At 33.3% G+C, this 21,703-nt stretch overlaps 2 protein-coding genes across 3 annotated transcripts in view; both read left to right on the top strand.

The window, feature by feature from the left end:
* The window catches only part of LOC135127052 (lysine-specific demethylase 3A), a 290,069-nt gene that overhangs the window by 711 nt on the left and 267,655 nt on the right, over positions 1 to 21,703 (top strand). The window lies entirely within an intron of this gene.
* The window catches only part of LOC135127053 (uncharacterized), a 51,864-nt gene that overhangs the window by 12,346 nt on the left and 17,815 nt on the right, over positions 1 to 21,703 (top strand). The window contains exon 1 of one of the 2 annotated variants that reach the window (XM_064053355.1): positions 2,506 to 2,559. The exons of the other annotated variant lie outside the window; for it this stretch is intronic. The gene's annotated coding sequence lies outside the window, so the exon portion shown is untranslated. Of the gene's footprint in view, positions 1 to 2,505; positions 2,560 to 21,703 lie in introns of those variants that run through there. 2 annotated transcript variants of the gene reach the window in all.

The raw sequence follows: 21,703 nt of genomic DNA, 5'->3' as shown, positions 1-21,703 counted from the left end.
ATACGAGGAAATTCGATTACAGGTACGATATTTTCAAACGCAATTTATTCACGTTGGATGCTAATTATTTGAGAAAAGTTGTAAGTTTTTAAGCTATCTTGACCGACTATGGAATCAAAATATTCGTACACCTAGAAGTGTCAATGTCTGGAAATCCATGAAAGACGTAGCTGGAAATTTTAATTTCCACACTCGTAAAAATATTGATCATCGATATGGATAGTGGAGTTGCAATTATGGGGGCTGATCGTCATACAATATAGATGGGCTTATATCCATTTCAACGTTTAACCAATCTTTAGTCGAATACAGTGTAATACATCTTTTAAAGGCCAGAAGCTCCTTTCCAAATTCTTCTTCTACAAAACCTAGTTAATTGTTTTTTTATGATTAAATAATATGACATTATAAATGACCTTACTTATTTACATACATTCGTTTTTAAAATGAAGTTTTCGTTACTCAAGTTCCAATTTTTAAAATTGTTGTTCCCCATATTGACAAAATATAACCATATTTAAAAAAAAAAAAATATTCGAGAAAAATTTTCAAAAGACATTTTTTTTTGTTTTTAAATATAGTTTTAAGTATACCTATGTATATCAGTTCAGTTGATACGCATAAATAATTAGTATTAACATATACATATATACAAAGTTATGTTATGACATTTTAATAATAATCGATAATAAATTATTGATTTGAATTGTCAACCATGTCAATTTTGACAACAGGAAGTAAGGTGTGGCGACAATTCTACCAACTTCAAGCACAATTGGCCGATGCGAATTGAAACAGTACAAGTTCAATTTTTTGAGTTGACTTGATGAGTTTTCTGAAGCGAAAAAAAACGTTTTTCTCTCGAGGAAGGTGGCAATTTGTTTCACAGTGTGAGAAATACGAAAATATTCGTTAAAAATTTCCAAGAATTTGTCATTTCTGTCTATTAGTATCACCTTTAAAATATTAAAGAAATGGTCGAACTTCTATAAAGTTTGTTTCGTGTAATCAACACCCCCGCAGCCTCTGCGCCGTGGGGGCGCAGTCCACACAAGTGTGGACAATATGAAATATATTTAAAGCACACAATTGATTGGAAAAATGTAGATATTCTCAGTTTCTCAGTACATTTTCAACTTCGACTGTTTATGTTTATATTTCGAAAGATTTGGACTATTCAGATTAAAAACATCAGCGATTTAAAAAAAATGAAATTTGATTGATTTTGTTTCCTCAACGCGGAGGAGAGAACTGACTGATTAATATTAACCACGTCCATTTTTTTTTCCAAAAAACATAAATTTGAAGAACGTATTTATTCGACAAAATTGTATCTTATTTAAAAAAATTTATATATATACTATTTACTAATGTAGATTTTATAGATGACGCTATCTTGTTGGCGGAGACGATTAGCCAAATTTTCGTTAGACGGCAGTCAGACAGCCTGACGGACGGGCGGACACACGGAAACGGGAGACATTTTCGTAGTCAGGGGTCATGAAACGTCGAGAAAACATAAAAGTAGCCAGTCGTTCAATGAACTCAATTAGAATACTCGCTCAGGTAGTAAAAAGAGTTCAGAAATACCACTTTCAACAATTAGCTAAAATTATATTTAAGTTTTGAATACTTAAGTCGTCACAGCTTCTAACAGATGTCGGTTTAATTTTGTTCGTATTGAATATGTTTTTAAGTGTTATTTTATGAACGTTTAATGAAATAGCTTGAACCTAAAACGCTTTTCCAAATGATGATGGTTATTGGAATATTTTATTGCCAGTAATTTCGGACTTGACATCTGTAAACTTCGTCTACCCAAAAATCTTTTTTATATTTTACTGGTTTTAGAGAAAAAATCTGAAATTTCAAGGTATTTGTAGCAGTTTTCAGTGTATTTTGAGTAAATTTGAGTGTAGATTGTAAGAATTAAAAAAATATAAAATCTAAAAGGAAATTTGGAGAAGAGAGGAGAATTAGCATCTAATGCAAAAAATGTTAATTGTGCAAATTGTGTAAGTCGTGAAGGTTAAATTAAATCATCTTAAAAAAGATAACCCAAAGAATTTTTGTGAAAGTGTCTGAACACTTAAAATCTGTTACAAAGCATAAATTAAAAAGTATGAAACAAATAAGTCGTTCTGGTTGCCTCAAATAATAAATGCTGCTTATCTGTTAAATACCTCCAGAAGGCCAAACGCACAGATTTAGCAAATTACACTTGCGCTTGATGAGAGATATATAAGATTAAACTTCCACACTCGAATGCTTTCAATTAATAAAATTAATCGTTAATGTTTGATTTGATATCTAATATTTGCGCAACGTAAGCAAGGGTTATCAGCAGATTACATAATGGCAATTACAAAATTTCGTGAACTTATTTTTTTGCGGCGAGTTTTGATTGAAATAGAATAATAACTTCTTCCAAGCACGAGTGCGAACAATTGCAAATTTTGGAATTAGTACTGAAGGCAATGAAAGCGAAATTGAGCAAAATTTATTAATAGCGATATGCAGTCTAGCAGAAAATGAAATTTAGTGTGCAATACCAAAAAGGTAAACAATTTTTAATGTCAGTGGTACTTCATTGTTTGTGGCAACTGGTGCACTTATGTTCTCATTATTCTTAACTATATTTTCATGCTTCTTTGGTGCTTTATCAGAGTACATAAAACTTTTGACACTGATAGTCGAAATTTTTCTTTCTTGGATTGTATGTAGCTCATGATGCGGACACGCTGTATATAATGATTACATAAAATTTATTCAAACAAATAGCACGCCTTTCAATTTATATATATAGAATATGTAATTAAATATTATGTATGCTTAAGCTGACTTAAGAATGGCGTCAAAATATTATGCAAATAAATTCTTGTATGTATTAATAACATTGTGTAATGACGTCATTGCCACCTACCATTAAAAGCCGGTCAAAATAGTGTAATAAAAGGCGATACAAACCATTTTTATTGGTATCTGTCATTCTACTACTTAAATTCATATTTTATTACAAAGCTGTAAACTTTTCCTTTGTATTTTATGATAATAAAATCAATCAATTTTCCATGGTATTGTGTACTCTAGAAATACAATTTGACGGAATTCTGTACAAATTTATTGTCAAGCCTTGACTGGATGATACTATTTTTGGCGTTTTTTGAAAATGGTAGTACTAGTTTTGACTGAACAAATTGTAATTAGTACATTCGTTTAGGAAATTATTTGTCTAACATGTTAGTACACAGACAAACGAAACCAGGAAACCTGGATTTTCTATTTTGTAATCTGCGAAACAATAAAACCCGGTGAAATTAAACATTCGCAAAAACCTCTGGTCCAAGAATGCGGTTTTATAGAAGGAACCAAGAATTTAGCTTCTTTAAATAACCTCAGATAAAGAGTCATTGGCAGGGTAATAAAGTTGTTTATGCATTTTTGCTTACAGAACTGACCAAATTTGCAAGAAACAAGCACACAACGCTCGTTTATAATATCATGAATCCACACTCGTCTCGACAGCTTTATTGTTCTCAGTGTTTGCCTTAATATCAGTGACCTCCACAATATTTTTCTTCACAGATTTGTTTACTTTACAGTACATTGATTTCTCGATATTTTAAACAAAAGCTAACAATTACTGAGGCATGAAATTTTTTGAATTACCAAATGTAAATTCGTGTCATGGCTGCAAGCAGGCTGCAGTATGGGTCATCGACATTCTTCTAGGCTACCAGAACAACTTCAATTGGTTTTAATAATGATGGTGATAAGAGGGGGACACTTGCCTTATGTTATCTTTAGCAGTAAATAAAAAAAGAGTGCATAGGAAAGCAAATAAAAGCATCTTTTTTGTTGTTGAAAGAGCACGTGTTTTGCTAGACCATTTGTTAATGACAATGTTTTCCAGATTAGTATGCTAGGAATAATTGTATTGTTAAGGACGTAGTGCTACTGAACTGTACGCATTACGGTATAAATGCATCACAAGGTCAAGATCGTGTAATGATTGGTGTATAGTAGAGCTGATTTAATAGTACTTTTTATAGACGCAGTTCCAAATCAAATGGAAGCTACAACTGCTACAATTTTTCAATTTACTTAGAGGATTCTCCTTTCTAAATGCACGAGTTGCTGTTATCGTTGTAATTTTACTTATTTTTATCAATTATCTCCGAAACTATGCATCTAATTGATTGAAGTTCAAGGAACAAATATAATTTTGGAATACATCATTGTATTATCAGTGACTGTACAAAATAAACTAACAGCAGAAGCTCCCCTTTAATATGCAGTTGTTGATAATATCAAGACAGTTATAAAGAATGACCTTCATGTTGATATAGACATAAAGTTATTCACTTGTTTACTAAGATAATGGCTAGTTAATTTTTGCACTCTGTTCTTCACGCTGTAGCAATTACCTATAATGAAACACAATTACTGAGAATGCGTTAAGTGGTACGCATGTGGTAGTTTGTAAGACAACCTAAGAAGTAGTAACCCTCCCAGAATTAATTGGTTTAATGGAAAAACTTTGGCCAGCTAAAGTTAAACCCACTTTAATATTGATTGTTCTTCCCATTCCGATAACAAATATGTGTGCTTTGGTTTTTAATTTGTGTACTAATATTTGTGTTTGTTTGTTCGCACCAAAGTCAGATGATTTTCACCCAATGTCAGTGTAATATTAATCTTTACGTCACGTAATTACGAAACACGAAAACATTTTGTAACTTGTACAACGGTGCTCAGAAGTGATTCATATGGGTCGGAATTAATTAATTATGGGAAAATGAGAAATTGTTGCTCTTCTTATTTGCACAAGTATTTTCTAATTATGGAATAAAATTCACCTCACAACAGCAGCCAAGTCTGTAGTTTACTATTAGAGAAAGTGTATGCAGGAGGCCGAGCGTTGAACTTGTCGGAGTTCCGAGAGATCTTGGAATCGTCGGACACGCTTTCTTCTGTGGAGCTGAAAGATAAAAGTGGTGTCGTCGCATTTTCAATTATTGAAACTTCAATTCAGTGAAATTGAATTTTGGTTAAAATTGTCACTCGCTGACATTAACTCGAGCACCTTCTTATCCCCGCAATATCCGAAATTTCTACAATTGGATATTCCATTTTGCGTAGAGTCAAATTCGCATGCAGAGGACTTTCGAAAACAATGTCCTGAGTAAGTACGACAATCAGGTGATTACAAAAAGTTGGCTGTTTAACTAGACAGTTAACAAAAATGTGTGTTTCTACTGGTTATTTATAAGCTTGTATAGGCGGTACAAGTAATTTATTGTTACATTTATGTACAAGTTAAATTTAGGGATTGATGAACGTCAGGGTCCGGATGGGATTGTGCCACTTTAGCTTCCTAGGGTACGTCGCTCGGGGGAGTCTTCTCGTCACGGGTGGAGTGGAATTTCGGCTTTCTGCGTGATCCGCTCGTTGTAGTAGGAATTGCGTCACTCTTACCGGTTCAAAAGAGACGATGTTTAACCTCACTCTTGTGAGTTTCATGTGAGTTTCTTGTGCCCATGAAAAAATATTATTATGTTTTAAGGGAATCGTATTTTGAAAAGTAAGAAAATGGCAAATATTTACTCTTCTAGTGATAGAGACTCATCAGAGGAGGAGAGAATTATTAATTTTACGCTTGACGATTTCGTAAAATTCCTAGAATACAGATACGCAAAGATAATTTTTTCTTTCAAATTTATAGCTGGGAATTTCTTTTTTAAAATACGGTTAATCATATTCATTGTGAACAACTTTGATAATATGTATTTAAAAACCCAATTAATCACGTGTGACATCCACAGAATATGTAACAAGAGTTTACCATCGAATGCGTGCGTCAAACTGGTCATGTCTTAAAGCGCATGTGCTAATAAGAAAATAATCATTAACCTACCTCGTTACGCTTGCAAAAAACTGTTTTTGGTTAACCATAATTTCTTGGCTTAACCGACAACTGAAATACTGGGCCTTCATCCTCTCGTCTCGGGTGGTATGGAATTGCGGCTGTCTGTGCGATCCGCTCGTCCCTGGACCATGAGACAACCAATGAGAGCGTTTTACGGTGGTCCGTTGGTGTCGCCTGGTCTCGTACCGCAGCGCTCTCGAGAGGGTGCTAGCAAAGCGCCTCAGGACTAAGGGTACTTAACGCAAGAAGGTTTTTCTAAATGTACTGTTTCCTTTCAATGAATGGATTTGAGAACTATCAATAATTTAATTTTCAGATTTTTATTGAGCATAAAATATTCTAAATACAAATGAAATTTGTTAGTTCATCCATTGCTGTAGTTGCGAAACCGACTTAATAATTACGCAATAAAATCATCACGTAAATTTTATTCAAAATTTTGTTATACCGGGTGTCTGGAAAATGGCAGATTAACTCTTCTGTACGTTATGTACGGGGGTTTCGCGAGTCCCAAAAAAATAATTAAAAAATTCTTTATGATGTAGATTACGAAAAAAACGTAATTTTGTAAAAGTAAAATTGGCAACACTGCACGTATTTAATGCGTGAATACTTCCGGTTTACTTTCTGATTTATTAGTAACGATGATGACTGAAATCCACCTTTTATCTTTTTTAGGACAATAACCATAACAACCAGTAGTCATTAATCGTTGTGCGTTATTATTAATAAAACAAGCTGTTATTTTTCATTAATAAATAAATCAAAATAAAAATATTTAATAATACATTTATAAATTTTAAACAAAAACAACAAAAGAAAAATCCATTAACTAAACACTAGAGAAGATGTTCAAAATTCCTGCGTTGTGGATACAAGTAAACTCGTAATATTTCCAAATTTTGATCATTTTTTGTAAAGTAGTATAGTTTTGGAAATTTCATTCTACGCTATAAAATTTTATTGACAATAACGAGGCGGACAGTTGTACAATAAGAAATATTTATGGTTCACACCAGTGCATCCCAATTTGTCGGAGAACATTCAGCAGGTAGTTATAAAATAATGGTAATTTTCGTTCGTGAGTAACGATGGTCCCTGCATTATTCTGCTTTCTAACGTCTGGGGATTACTGGCACGCGACAACTTCAAATTGTAAATATCTCTTGTTATTGTACTACTGTTCGTCTCGTTATTGCCAATAAAATTTTATAGGGTAGAAAGAAATTTCCCAAACTATACTTGCTAGGATAACACTGATTTTGGCAAATGACATACCCCCTAAGAAAAATAGAGGGTGGGTGGGCGGGGCTAGAACCTGCTAAGATATGACTGATTTTGGCAAATAAGATTCTTCTAAGAAAATAAAGGGCGGGTGGGCGGGGCTAGTACCTGCTAAAATAAGATCGATTTTGGCAAAATATTTTGACAGAATTTCCCCCGTCTCTGAAATACAGTCCAACAAATTACATAATAACCTTTAGTAACAATAATATAAGTGGTGCGTGTGACTGGCTTTATATATGTTTTTTAACTTTTAGGGTTTATCACGGGAAAAAGCTGGATTCGGATTTTTTTGAAAATTCGAATGCCTAGGCTCAAAAAATCAAGGTGGATTTATAAACCACAAGTATAGAACTACATTGTTTTACAAAATTTAAGTAGCATTATTTACAACTACAAAATTTTGAGGTGACGTCATTAAATTGTGGGGATGATTGGAAAAATTTTGGTAAGCGTTATCAAATAATAATTCTAGTATACATCTCAAATTTGACAATAAGAGACGATAAATACAGACAAAAAGCACAGAAAGGGTAAAAACGCATACAAAACACAAAATACACAAAAAAACCGAAAAGGAAGGTATAAAATGGTATTAAAAGTGTCTAATAAAAGATACAAAAAGAGAGACAAGATAGAAAATGCACATGAAAAGGTAAAAAGATGGTAAGAAGGGATAAAAAAGACATGAAATAGAATAAAAGACAGAAAGCCCCAAAAGGCACAAAATAAGTAAAAGAAGGCAACAAGAAACGGGTAAAAATGGCAATAAAAAGTCGATAAAAAAAAAGAGATCAAAAAAGGGAATAGAGAGGAGTAAAAAGGTACACAAAAAGAAAGAAAAAAAAATGACAAAATTGAAAAGTGGTATAAAAAAGTATCAAAAATAGACAGAGTTAGAAAAGTTTACAACAAAATTTTGAGATGAAGTTGTTACATTGTTGAAGAAAAATTTAACAGTTGGTCTGGCAGTTTCGGAGATTATCAGTCTAATAAAAATCGGCATAGATAACCTCAAACGACAGACAGGCGGAAACGGGAACCTATTATTTCAAAGTCTATAAGTCATGAAACGTCGAGAAAACATGAAATTAGCCGTTCGTCCGGATGACCCTTTATATTTCCTTGGTTTACGCTAAGACTTAAACTGAAGGTTAATGTTTACTAATTCTCAGTTTAAATTATAAAATTATAGGAACAAATTGTGTATTTATTTTAATAAGAACACCATTAGTTTTATTCGAACGAAGATGACTTTTGTTTTTACTTCCCAAGCTTAATTTTCATAATAAGAACTGCGTACTTCTAATTTAATAATTTAAGTAACATTATTTATTTGCGTGTAGATGTATAAACAGGACATTTTTATCTGTGAAAACTCTTAGTTCACTAACATTTTTATTTTTCCTCCCGAAAAATATTTCATTTACCTCAGAATTTTAACCAGCTTTTTCCGATTCTATTTCGCTGTTCATTGGAGATATTTTAACCAAATTTTATGTAAGAGTATCTGAACCAAATTTTATGTAACAGTATCTGATCGCTGGTTCCTTGTTACAAACTTCACATTGTATGGAAATTCTCCTTTGTGCCTCGATTTTTTTACTACTACAGGATAACAATTGGAACATCTTCTAACATCACAAGTATCGAAACTTCAAGATTCTCATTTTCTTTGGAACTATGTAAATTTAACAAGAACAGTGTGTTGTTAAGAAAATGTGTCTAATAGTTGTGCGTAAAAACTCATCCAGCGATGGTAAGTCGACAATTTTAGAGGAAAAAATAAGACAAATAAGTAAGTAAAAAAATTGTAACCTGCTCTATCTGCTCGCGTTTTTTAACGGCAATTAGTTAAAATCGTGCACATAATCAACAACCAAGATAATTAATGAATATTTTAATATTAATTATACAGCATATTTCAAATTTTATTTGACAGGTAAAGTTTCACCCATTAATGCAGGCATTAACATGCGATAAAAGTCAAATTTAATGATATATTGTCCCGCACATAACAATGGCATCGAATGTATTAGTGGTAACACCTTCCGAGCTCTGGCCCCCGAATGTTAGCATTTCCTTGTAAAGTAAAAATCGTAGATTGTCATGTACATAGTTAAATACAATATAATAAAATAAATAATTAAATTTTCAACTTGCTTATTATGAGACTGTATATTATGTCACATTGATATTGCACATATTAATGTTCCTACGATAACTTCCGAAACTACAGGACTAACTCTCGTGAAATTTTATACCTATGTTAGAAATATCGTTTAGATGGCAAAACGTCAACTAAAATTTGCCTGATCGTTCCCACCAACAATTTGGTGACGTCACCCAAAATTTTGCATGGTAAATGTTATTTAAATTTTATAAAACACATGTTCCCATACTTGTGGTTTATGAAATAATAATGAAACACAATTTATAAAAGGTAAGCCAAAGTAGTAGTCATAAAATCATAATATCTGTCTGTACAAGTAATTTATAAAGCCATAAATTTTAAATGAAAGTACAGCTTCGGATAGCCGTCAAAAAACAATAGAACAAGCTTAATTTTGATATATATTATTTTTAAGCTATTGTGTATTTTTTTATAACCGATTTGATTAGTAAAGATGTGGTAAAAGTGAGAATGTTATTTAATTCCCTTGTTATTGGCCCCATGATTGCAGCAAAGAATCACCTCGGAGCCGTTGTACAAAGCCGCATTGCGTAAATAGTGCACATTGCATCAATCCCGCTGGTTCTCAGCCTACACGGTCTCCACCTAAACCCCATTAAAGGCAACATGCCAACTAAATCAGATAGCATCGCAACAATCACGAAAAAAGTAAACTCCACACCACGTGTATTTAAAAACTCCTTGGCAGACCACGAACTATGCGGATATAAATAGACGTGGCCTGGTTCTTCAGTCGCACTGATCCTATTTCAGGAAACGAAATCCATGCACCTGCCGAACTGTAGTTTTTTATCGGCCTGTGGGGTATCCGATTCGACTGTATTTAGGTGTGGTTGGTCGAAGGCGACTGCTTAGATTCGGTTACGTAACAACAAATTGTTAGATGTAACGCAACGCAGCCTTAAAAGATAATGGAATTGGCTGATTCATTAACCTTGTTTCTGGTGCAGCACTCGGTACTCTAGAGCAACGTAAATAAGAATCGCCAAAAAGGGAGTATGGTATTGAGTTCGCTTTAACCTGAACTGAGGAAAAATGATTTTATAATATGAGAGTGGAAATTTTCAGTGAAGGCTATAACATAAGGCACTAAAACGAAATTTGCCCCCATAATTATACGAAATTTGCTTCCATAATCGTACTCCACTTTTTTGCTTACTTGTTTGAATTGGTAATTTTGAGCGTTAATGGATTTGCTATACTTTGACCAGCACTAGTTTGGTAACCATGATAATAACAATTAATTTTATGTCCTAAAGGCGTGAAAGTAAAGACGGGAAAACTCACAGCTTGGTAAAATTTTAAAGAGTGCCATTAATCATCCGTTTGGTCATCATAGTACGACCATCAGGTCATCCTTATGAACCCTGTCTTTTTTGATAAGAAAAATGGGTCGTTTTAGATTACTCCTAATTGTACGATTTTTCTAAGAAACGTAATTGATAATCATAACACTGGAGTTACTTCATATTGGTTCATAAACATGAAGATAAGGTTCTATCAACAAAAAACTTCCTCTAGTTGGACTTGGACGAGCTGTCTTTCTCATCGTTTACCACTCACACGACGGTTAAAAATCAAGCATCAACTCGAAACCAGTTGTGCACGTTTTGTTTTAACGTGTATGTTCTGGAACGAGAGCCATAAGAAAAATGGTAATGGGGTTATTTTGAAGAACAACCATTCCATTTTTTTTTTTTTTGTATTTCAAAGATTACAGAATATGAAAATGCAAGTTTACCACTCCCCATTACAAAATACAAAATATTATATAGATTTACAAGTTTTATTAAATATAATCCCCTGTATATCTTTTCATCTTGAAAATGGCCCCTTTACAAGCAGGTTTTATTTTTGAAATTTCGATGGGACATTGCCAACTTATTCCAGATTTCGTGAAATTTTGTAACAAAGATTTACAAAAAAACGCAACAGAGTTATTTTCAACATCCGTGTTGCAATGCTTTATGGATAGATAAACAGGTATGCCTTTCAGTTTTAGTATACAGGGTGTTTGTAAAAATCTGCAATATAATTTGCAAATAATGTCAATTATGGTTATAGCAAATACGTTGTTTTTGTTAATGCTTCGAAAGAATGTCACGATTACGCATGCATCAATTTGTTTGGTTTGAGTAAATTTGTCTCAAAAAACAGAGGACTCACACTATCGTCATTAAACGTTTAGAACATTATTATTATAATTCTTATTTTATTAATATTATAATGTAGACGGGTGCAACATTACTGTATTCTATTATCACATGTTCACACTACTGGAACTTGTACTTTCTTAGAAAAATCCATTTTTTTCGTTTCAGCTTCAGAAGTCTACAAATTCACAATTTTGTTAGAAAAAATTTAATAAAAAAATATTCTATGAATTTCCCTTTTATTGCTTTTTATTTGATCAAAAAGCAATCCGTGATTAAATTATTTCTATAAAACATTTATAACTAGTATTCAATATACAAAAAATTAGCAGTGGCTACACAGTCGAACATTGGTTGTGATAAAATTAGTCCTTTAGTTTTTGGGGTTATTAAACTTGTTAAATTTCAAATCTGTGATCCACAATTATTGGAATTTATTTTTGTAAAAATTAAAACGTCTGTGTAATTGAACATCTTTTTTGGCACGTTTTCAAAATCTGCTTCACTGTTAAAATTGGAATTTTTTAATAATTGGACAAATGTTTTAATTTTAAAGTAGGTATTCTAATAATTTTTACTTTCCGAGCGTAAAATCTAACGAAGTATTGTAATAGGGTCCACCCGGCGAACGGCCACTTTCATCTTTTCTCGACGTTTATTACCTGGTAGAGTATGAAAAAATAGGTTTTCCGTTTCTGTCTGTCTGTCGTCTGTGTTAATTTTTATTGACACTTAATCTCCGAAACTACCGGTCAGATCTAGAATTTTATATCTTTATACGTCACCTTAAAATTTTGAATGTAAATGTTACTTAAATTTAATATCATAACATACTCCTGTACTTGTGGCTTATGAATCCGCCTTGAGATTTTATTTTATTTTTGCTATAAAATTCAAAATAATATTTAAACACTATTTGTCTCAGTATTTAGAGCATATTGCTATTAACGCCAAGCTCGCGTATTTGATTCCCACATGGACCACTTTTTACTTCCTGAGCGTCAGCTACTTTTACATTTTCTCGACCTTTCATGACCCCTAGAGTACGAAGAAATAGGTCTCCCGTTTCCGTCTGTCTGTCCGTCTGTCTGTCTGTCTGTCTGTCTGTCTGTCTGTCTGTCCGTCTGTCTGTCTGTCCGTCCGTCCGTCCGTCCGTCCGTCCGTCCATTCGTCCGTCAGTCAGTCTGTCTGTCTGTCTGTCTGTCTGTCTGTCTGTCTGTCTGTCCTTCTGTCCGTCTGTCTGCCGTCCCGGATTTTTAATAATAATCTCCGAAAGTACTGAGCCGATTGTTGTCAAATTTTGTATTTATATTAGGAATATCATGTAGATGGTAAAACGCTAACTAAAATTTGTCTAATCATCCCCACCATTAAGGTGATGATGTCACTTCAAAATTGTAAATACTAAATGGGTTTTAAATTGTATAACATAACATAGTCCTACACATGTAGTTTATGACTCCGAATTGAGTTTTTACCCGAAACGTCCAGTTTTTTGGAAATAAAAATCAAAATTATGACACAAAATTTTGCAATTTAATTTTGAATCTGCAAAACCGAATGCTTTGAAATTAGAGATGTACCGACTAGTGTTGGCCGACTAGTCGGCTTTGTCAAAACCGGTTTATAAATGCAACGGACAGTGTGTTTTTTTTTCTATTTCTCTGACTACCTTAAAAACTTGTTTTATTTTAATAAAAGAAATAACTAAAGTTTCTTTGTTTTCCCAAAAATGTGTTAAATTTGTTTGAATAATTTTAACATTTAATTTTTTGTAGTAACTCAGTACAAAAATAAAGAATAACACAATTTAGGGCAGTTTATACATTACTTAACCAATTTTAACCACTTTTTTGGAAAATTTTTGGAAATTTTGAATTCGCTTTGCGTGTTTATTGGACCAGATATCGTGACAGCTATTTCAGAATCGTAACTAGCGGAAGATTATCTACACTTTGACACCAATCTTCGGTCGATTAAACCAATTTTAACCGAAACCAATTTTAACCGGTTTTGACAAAGCCGACTAGTCGGCCGACACTAGTCGGTACATCTCTATTTGAAATCTTGCCGATGGTTTACAGTTCTGATAAGCATGATAAATTTTTAATCAAAATAAATTTCCTTATCCCCCCCCCCCCAAAAATTGATGACGTCAGTTCAAAAGTTTGCCGAATAAATCCTCCCTAAATTGGACAAAATATGATGAGTCTGTACTTGTGATTTATTATTCTATTCATATTTTTTGGATTTGCTTTACAGGGTGACTCGAAAAACATTAATGCGTGAATTTGTTTTATTAATTTAATCAGGTATTATAAAACCGAATGCTTTTAAATCTTGGAGATGTTTTAAAGTTATCATAAGCGTAGTAAATTTTTGATCCAATATTTTTCCTTAAATGTGCAAAATATCATGATTCTATACTTGTAATTTATCAATGCATTCAAATTTTTTTGATTTACTTGTGACTCAAAAATCAAGAACTGCAAAAATGATTACTTTGAAATCTTTCAGATGTTTTAGGATCATTGTAAGCATGTAAAAAATATATCTGTTTATTCCCCCCAAGAAATTGATGACGTAATCTCAAAATTTTGCCGAATAAATTCTACCCAAAATGTGCAAAATATGATGAGTTTTTACTTGTGATTTATCATTGCATACATATTTTTAGATTTGCCCCCTATTTTCTCAGAGGATATGTCATTTGCCAAAATTAGTCTTATCTTAGCAAGGACTAGCCCCGCCCACCCGCCCTCTAATTTTTAGAGGATATGGCATTTGCCCAAATCAGTTTTATCTTAATAACAGTGCTAACCCCGCCCACCCACTCCTATTTTCTGAGAGGATTATGTCATTTGCCAAAATCAGTCTTATCTTAGCAAATACTAGCATTTTAGCAAGTGACATATCTTTTAAGAAAATAGAGTTGGCGGGGCTAGTACTTCCTAAGATAAGATTTGTTTTGGCAAATGATATATCCTTTGAGAAAATAGAGGGCGGGTGGGCGGGGCTAGTACTTGTTAAGATAAGACTTATTTTTGCAAAGACATCCTCTGAGAAAATAGGGGACGGATGGGCGGAGCTAGTACTTACTAAAATAAGACTGATTTTGCCCCTATTAATCTTGTAAAAACTTGTTAAATTTAAAAGGTGTTAAATTGTAAATTTCCATAGTAATGAGTAGAGCTGTGCGATCGAAATTTAAACGCTGCGAATTGACCCCCACTTCGGCAGGCCAGAGGCTTGCAACCGACGTTATGTATCGCGAAGAAAATTACGCCAAAAATAATGTTAACGGCATGTCAGTTGATAATTTTAAAATCCATATTCACGAAATAAGAGTAATAATAATTTTAATAATGTTCAGGTGTCCGTCTCGCTGACAATCAAACTATTTGTGTGAATTATCAAAAATAATCCACAACTGAAAAGCGAGAAGCGAGAAAGGCAAGGCTGTAGCGATCGGCACTGTGGGCCGATAAATAAATTTCGACCGCACAGCTCTAGTAATGAGTTAAATTCCTGCATCTGATTGGCTGTTTATTTTTTATGTTTCATTCTACTTCAGGAGCGAGGGAAGTTCTGTTGAAACAGCTTTCCACCAATTTTTTTTCTTATACCTACTGTGGCCGAAGGTTATTTCTGCATAACTTCCCTCGCCCCTGAATTAAATACAATAATACATATCCAACTTTTTCAAACAATTATAAAATTTGATTTTCAGCTCAATGCCGTCGAAAATGTAAAAATACAGTAATGTCGCGCCCTCGTATATTTAAAAATGAAATAATAATGATCATAATAACAGCTACTTACCTAAAATACTTAAGGCCAGTCCCCACGTTTTCTCAGCGGAATTTTCGCTCTATTTTCAAAATGTAATATCTCCGTTATTAACAGATCTATAGTTTTCAAATTTTAAATATATGTTGTCCATAACTTTCTTTATATAACGCAAGGGCAATTTTGTTAAAAACAGCTTGTGATCATATTATTTTTTTAATTTTAGTGAAATTTTTGCATAACGTATTTTTAAAAATCAATATTTCAGTTATTTATGGAAATTTTGGAACGGGGTTGTCACCACTGTTTTCAGCTTGCAAAACTTGAGAAATTCTACGAGGTCGATTTTTGACTTTATTTGTTGGGACTGAGATATAGTAAAAATAAAAGTTAGCAACTTCCATGATATACGCTTTTTTTAACTGTGTATCGTTTCTAAAAAATAAAATCGACGATATGTCTCGTATGATTTCTGGAGTTTTGTAAGCTGAAAACAGTGTTGAAAACCGTGTTCTGAAATTTTATTTAATAATTGAGATATTGATTTTTAAAAATACGTTATGCAAAAATTTCACTAAAATTAAAAAAATAATATGATCACAAGCTGTTTTTAACAAAATTGTCCTTGCGTTATATAAAGAAAGTTATGGACAACATATATTTAAAATTTGAAAACTATAGATCTGTTAATAACGGAGATATTACATTTTGAAAATAGAGCGAAAATTCCGCTGAGAAAACGTGGGGACTGGCCTTAATATTAAGAAGCTTCTGCTCCATTGCAATTAAATCAATCAAATTTCGTTTTCTTTTAACGCATATACATACTTGTTATCGGAAGGTGCTAATAGCCGAATGCTTAGTTACGCTCTCGCGGCGCAAGGGTATTATTTACGCCAATAGTTTTTACTTTATGGAGATGAATACTAAACAAAAATCGCAATACTTTAAGGACAAAGGAAATTCTGCCGAAATAACCTTCATCGATTTTTTTTTTAATTCACTAATCACAGTTTAGTTACGAGGTTGCTATGAGAACTGACATATATCTGATACTTTAATTTTAGAAAGTTTTTTGATAATAATTTGTCGAGTTGTTCTTACGCCAGACATTTGTTTTTCGGAATAGAACGCAGAAAGATTGCAGGTAATTTTGTAGTACCATGTTATGTAACAGAATTCCTTATTTCAATAAGCTGTTTTACTATAGATAGTCAAATTTTTACAGTTTTATTATTTTCATATTTAACAATTAAATGAAGACAACGAAAAACAAGGGTACCTCGAGAGCTTTGTTTAGTTTTTTACATATTTTTTTCCTTATAAGGTTGCTGTTAAATAATTAATAGAGTAAATATTCTCAATAATAATTGAAATCAACGTACAAGTGCATATTTTTTTTTTTAAATTATAGGTACCGCACACTTTTGAAATTACTGAACGAACAGAAAAGCAAAATAACTATGAGAAACAATACCGAAAACAAAACACAACCGTCAGCCAGCGACAGCTCTTTATGTTGGTGGCTGATTGGCTACAAGTCATAAATTATTGGACCGCCTGGAAGTGGCCAGTTTTGCATTTTGCACAATCTGGAAATCATATATGTCAACCAACGCTCACGCGAAGCCGAAATCGTATTTTTATAATAACCAAATTAAAAACTAATAACTTGTATTTTCCTTGACATTTAGGCCAGAAGAGGCTTAACTTCGAGGGCCTGAAGATCCAGCACCACAAGTCTCCCTATAAACCAACGGGAAAATGGCCTTTCAGCAACATGCGTAGTGCTTGAAGTGTTTATGTCTATACATCGGAAGAACGTCACGTTTGTTTGATTTGAATGACTTTACCGCCTCAAAACAGAGGATTAAAATTATTAATAAGCCTGATTTATACAAAATCAGTAATATTAATTATGCAAAATAATTAGCAGGCGTCATCAAATTGTTGGTGTGGGTGATTGGCCAAATTTTTATTAGCGTTTTATCATCTACGTAATATTCGTAATATACATACAAAATTTCACAACAATCGGTCCAGTAATTTCGAAGATTATCTGTCGAATAAAAATCCGGACAGACGACAGACAAATAGACAGAGCGACGGAAACGGGAGATTTTTCTTCGTACTCTAACCGACAGACTCGATTACAATACTTATATACGAAAAGAAAAACATTTTTAATCACATGCGATTTGCACTAGTTCATATTCAAATTGTAATTATCTTCTGTGGTTATTATAATAATCGACTGACGCAAATTTAAGTTATTTTAGACTTTACCTTCACCTTTAGTGCAACATTATAAAAATCGGAGATTTATTTTTAAATATCCAGATAGCATTTATTGTTATTTATTATATATTAATAATAATTTATGAAAATTTGAGCTCAAAGTTAACGATTTAGTACAAAAAATTTGTATAAACATTGATTGAAACTGTTATTTTTAAATCTGTTTTCGAAAACATAAATGATGACATTATATTACACATCCGTGCATATTTCTCTATATGTATAACCCAAAAAAGCTCGAAAAAATATAACATTTCATGATAAATTAAATCGAATAAAACTAATGCTCGGCGCATTTTTGGTGGATGCGCCGGTTTACGTCTCCATTGTCCGTTTTTACGCACGTATGATTACCTAGAAATTCTTCTGTGCTCGTTACCGTTCCCCACTTTGGTGTCCTGAAATCTCAGTGTGGGGTCGTCAGGTCGGATTTATTTATAGGTCATCAGATAAATGTCGTGGGTGAACGAGTTGCACCGCTCGTGCAGTTCTTACAGCCAAGTTGAGAGATAGTGGTCGACCTCCAATGCAGGCTTCTCCTCTGAAGAAAAAGTTTACTTTCGCGAAGTTTTCACGCTTGGCGAACTTCGACCCCTAAGATGGCAGGAATGTGTAACGGATGAAAATTCGCAAGTTTGCGGATTTTTTGCCCCTTTTTACGTAGCAGCTACGGCTCGTGAAACTTTAAGTCTCACGTACAAATAAAAATTGTTGGTGGTTTGTTTCTGATTTCCACGACCTGCAGGCGGATGAAAGTAATAAAAAGTTCTAGTACATATTTTTTCAACGGTACAAATATTTGAGTTACGGCTGTGTACAAAAATTAATTTTCTGGAGATGGAATAAAAAATTCTTTCAAATGCAGTATTTTTGTGATTTGGAAATTTTCTAAACAGTTTTGCGCTTGACAGACGACAAACGACAAGTAGAAAATAACAATCAAATTTTTCCATTTATTTAATCTCAAAATGAAAACCTTCCCAAAAATGCAAGTGTTGAAACTCAAATTCTTGGCTAGCGGCTTTAAAACTGTATTTCTCAAGGACAGATTATAATTCTAATGTAGCCAAGTGTAATTTTCCGTATAACACTGCATTTATTAAACGCAGAAGTTTTTTCGAAAAGAATATAACTACATATTATCCCAGCAGTTTTCGAATTTTGAAAATACACATACATTAGATATTTTCATATTCTGAACTTTAGCCCATTACGAAAGTTGATAAATTCAGACAGATATAGGTTGTTAACAAATGTCAAGTTCAGTTAGTGCAGGTTTTGTCTGATATTTGAAACAAGATCATACCCAGACTAATAAATCGTCTCAAGTTCAAGAGTCTCGACAAGACACTCAACCTGCGAAAAGGAAAATTGATTTGTATATCTGCTTTGAAGAAGGTATTTATGTTACGGGTACAGCTGAAACTAGGTTAATCTACACAGTAACAAGCCATTGGATAAACCCTTATTTATTTTTAGTTGCAATCGATACGTCTGGAAATAAATCATGTGGAAAATATTTTAAACGAAATGAGTGGTGCGTTTTAAAGTTAGTGGTTTTGTGTTTTGTGTTTCAAAGTGCTAAAGACGTAATATCGAAAAATTATCTGCGGTATTTAACCATTGTCCAATTTTGCAAAACAAAGAGGTGCTTAAGTTTAAAGAATTCGTTTTTATTTTAGGTCCAAGTATTTATATACAGTCCTCTACGCTGTTTTAAGCAGACAAAATCAATCAAACTTTATTTTCTTTTATCACAAACGCTGATGCTTGGAAGCTGAACATGCTTATAATCCAATTCTTTCGAGGTATAAACATGAACACTCGAAGTTAACCATGTTACTGGTTATTACTTTATAGAGGTTACAGAAACTAATAAAAGATGTGTTCTACGAATTGCAATAACCGGATAACAATACCGACGGTCCAGACTTTTTTATTGCCCTGACTCCCGGTTATTGAATAAAACACTACATTTTATTTTGATTTTCGATGTTGTAATTCACATTTGGTTAATTATAACTTGTCCAGATCTAGGGAGGCTCAGCATCCTCTAGCCTGCCCCTAGCTACGGCCTTGTCATCGATAAGAAAAACAACACAAAGTGTTTATGTTTATACATCGGAAGAATGTCACGTAGAAATTAGTTTGATTTGAATGAATTCGTCCCTTCAAAACATAGGTTAAAAACTATTAAGTAGTAAGTTGCAATGGACAAAATGTTCTCAATATCATTATTATAATTCTGATTAAATAAAGACGTTTGTATTTTCACATTTTCGGGATTAATTTGATCAATAAAAAATATGAATGCAATGATGAATCACAAGTAAAAACTCATCATATTTTGGGTAGAATTTATTCGGCAAAATTTTGAGACAACGTGATCAATTTTTTGGGGGGAATAAACAGATTTATTTTGATTAACAATTTAGCATGCTTACAATGACTTTAAAACGTCTGCAAGATTTCAAAGTATTCGATTTTGTAGTTCCTGATTAAATCAATAAAATAAATTCACGCATTCATTAATTTTTTTGAGTCACCCTGTATAACCAAATCCAAAAAATATGGATGGAATGATACATCACAAGTACAGACTCATCAATTCATCATATTTTCTACGTTTTAGATAGGATTTATTCGGCGAAATTTTGAGCTGACGTCATAAATTTTTTGAAATATATTTTGATTGAAAATCTATCATGCCTATCATAATTAAATTGCAAAATATTGTTTTATGATTTTCCAAAAATCTGGACGTGTCGGGTCGACTCAACACGGAGTCATAAACTACAGTGTAGGACTATGTTATTTTATACAAATTAAAACTCATTTACTATGTACAATTTTGAAGTGAAGTCATCGCATGGAGATGATTAGACAAATTTTGGTTAGCGTTTTACCATCTACATGATATTCCCAATATAAACAATCGGCCCAGTACTTTCGGAGATTATAATCTCAGTACTTGTCAAGATGAGACTGATTTTGGCAATTGACATCCTCTAAGAAAATACGGGTGGGTGGGCGGGGCTAGTACGTGCTTGATACAATTGATTTTGGCAGATGACTTATTGTTCTAAGAAAATAAAGGCTGTGTAGGCGGAGCTAATACTTGCCAAATAACCTACCCTCTAAGAAAATAAAAATCGGGTGGGCCGGGCTAGTATTTGCCAAAATAAGACTCTTCTAAGAAAAGGTAGTAGCCCCGCCCACCCCCCTTTATTTTCTTAGAATAGGTCATCTGCCAAAATCAATTTTATTTTGGCAAGTATGAGTCTGATTTTTGCAAATGACATATCCTCTAAGAAAATAAGGGTGGGCGGGCGGGGCTAGTACTTGTGCAGATAAGACTAATTTTGGCAGATGACCCACCCTTCTAAGACAATAAAGGGTGGGTGGGCGGGGCTAGTACTTGTCAAGATAAGACTGATTTTGGCAAATGACATATCCTCAAAGAAAGTAAGGGTGGGTGGGCGGGGCTAGTACTTGCTTGATACAATTGATTTTGGCAGATGACTATTGTTCTAAGAAAATAAAGGCTGGGTGGGCGGAGCTAGTACTTGCCAAATAACCTACCCTCTAAGAAACTAAAAGGCGGGTGAGCCGGGCTAGTATTTGCCAAAATAAGACTCATTTTGGCAAATGACTTACTCTTCTAAGAAAAGGTAGTAGCCCCGCCCACCCACCTTTTAGTTTCTTAGAATAGGTCATCTGCCAAAATCAATCTTATCTTGGCAAGTATGAGTCTGATTTTTGCAAATGACATATCCTCTAAGAAAATAAAGGGTGGGTGGGCGGGGCTAGTACCTGTCAAGATAAGACTGATTTTGGCAAAAGACATGTCCTCTAAGAAAATAAGGGTGGGTGGGCGGGGCTAGTTCTTGTTAGATAAGATTGATTTTGGCAGATGACTTATTGTTTTAAGAAAATAAAGGCTGCGTGGACGGGGTTAGTACTTGCTAAAAATACAAAAAAAATAAAAATCAAAAATCGACAAACTGAAAAATCGGATAAATGAGAAATCGGAAAATTGTACAACTGTATAATCGG

Source organism: Zophobas morio, unplaced genomic scaffold (assembly GCF_036711695.1).
Source record: "Zophobas morio isolate AGI-343-1 ecotype UQ-CSIRO unplaced genomic scaffold, CSIRO_AGI_Zmor_V1 ptg000011l, whole genome shotgun sequence".
Classification (NCBI taxonomy): Eukaryota; Metazoa; Arthropoda; class Insecta; order Coleoptera; family Tenebrionidae; genus Zophobas; species Zophobas morio.
The sequence above is the reverse complement of the archived record's forward strand: the minus strand, read 5'-3'. Positions and strand labels throughout refer to the sequence as shown.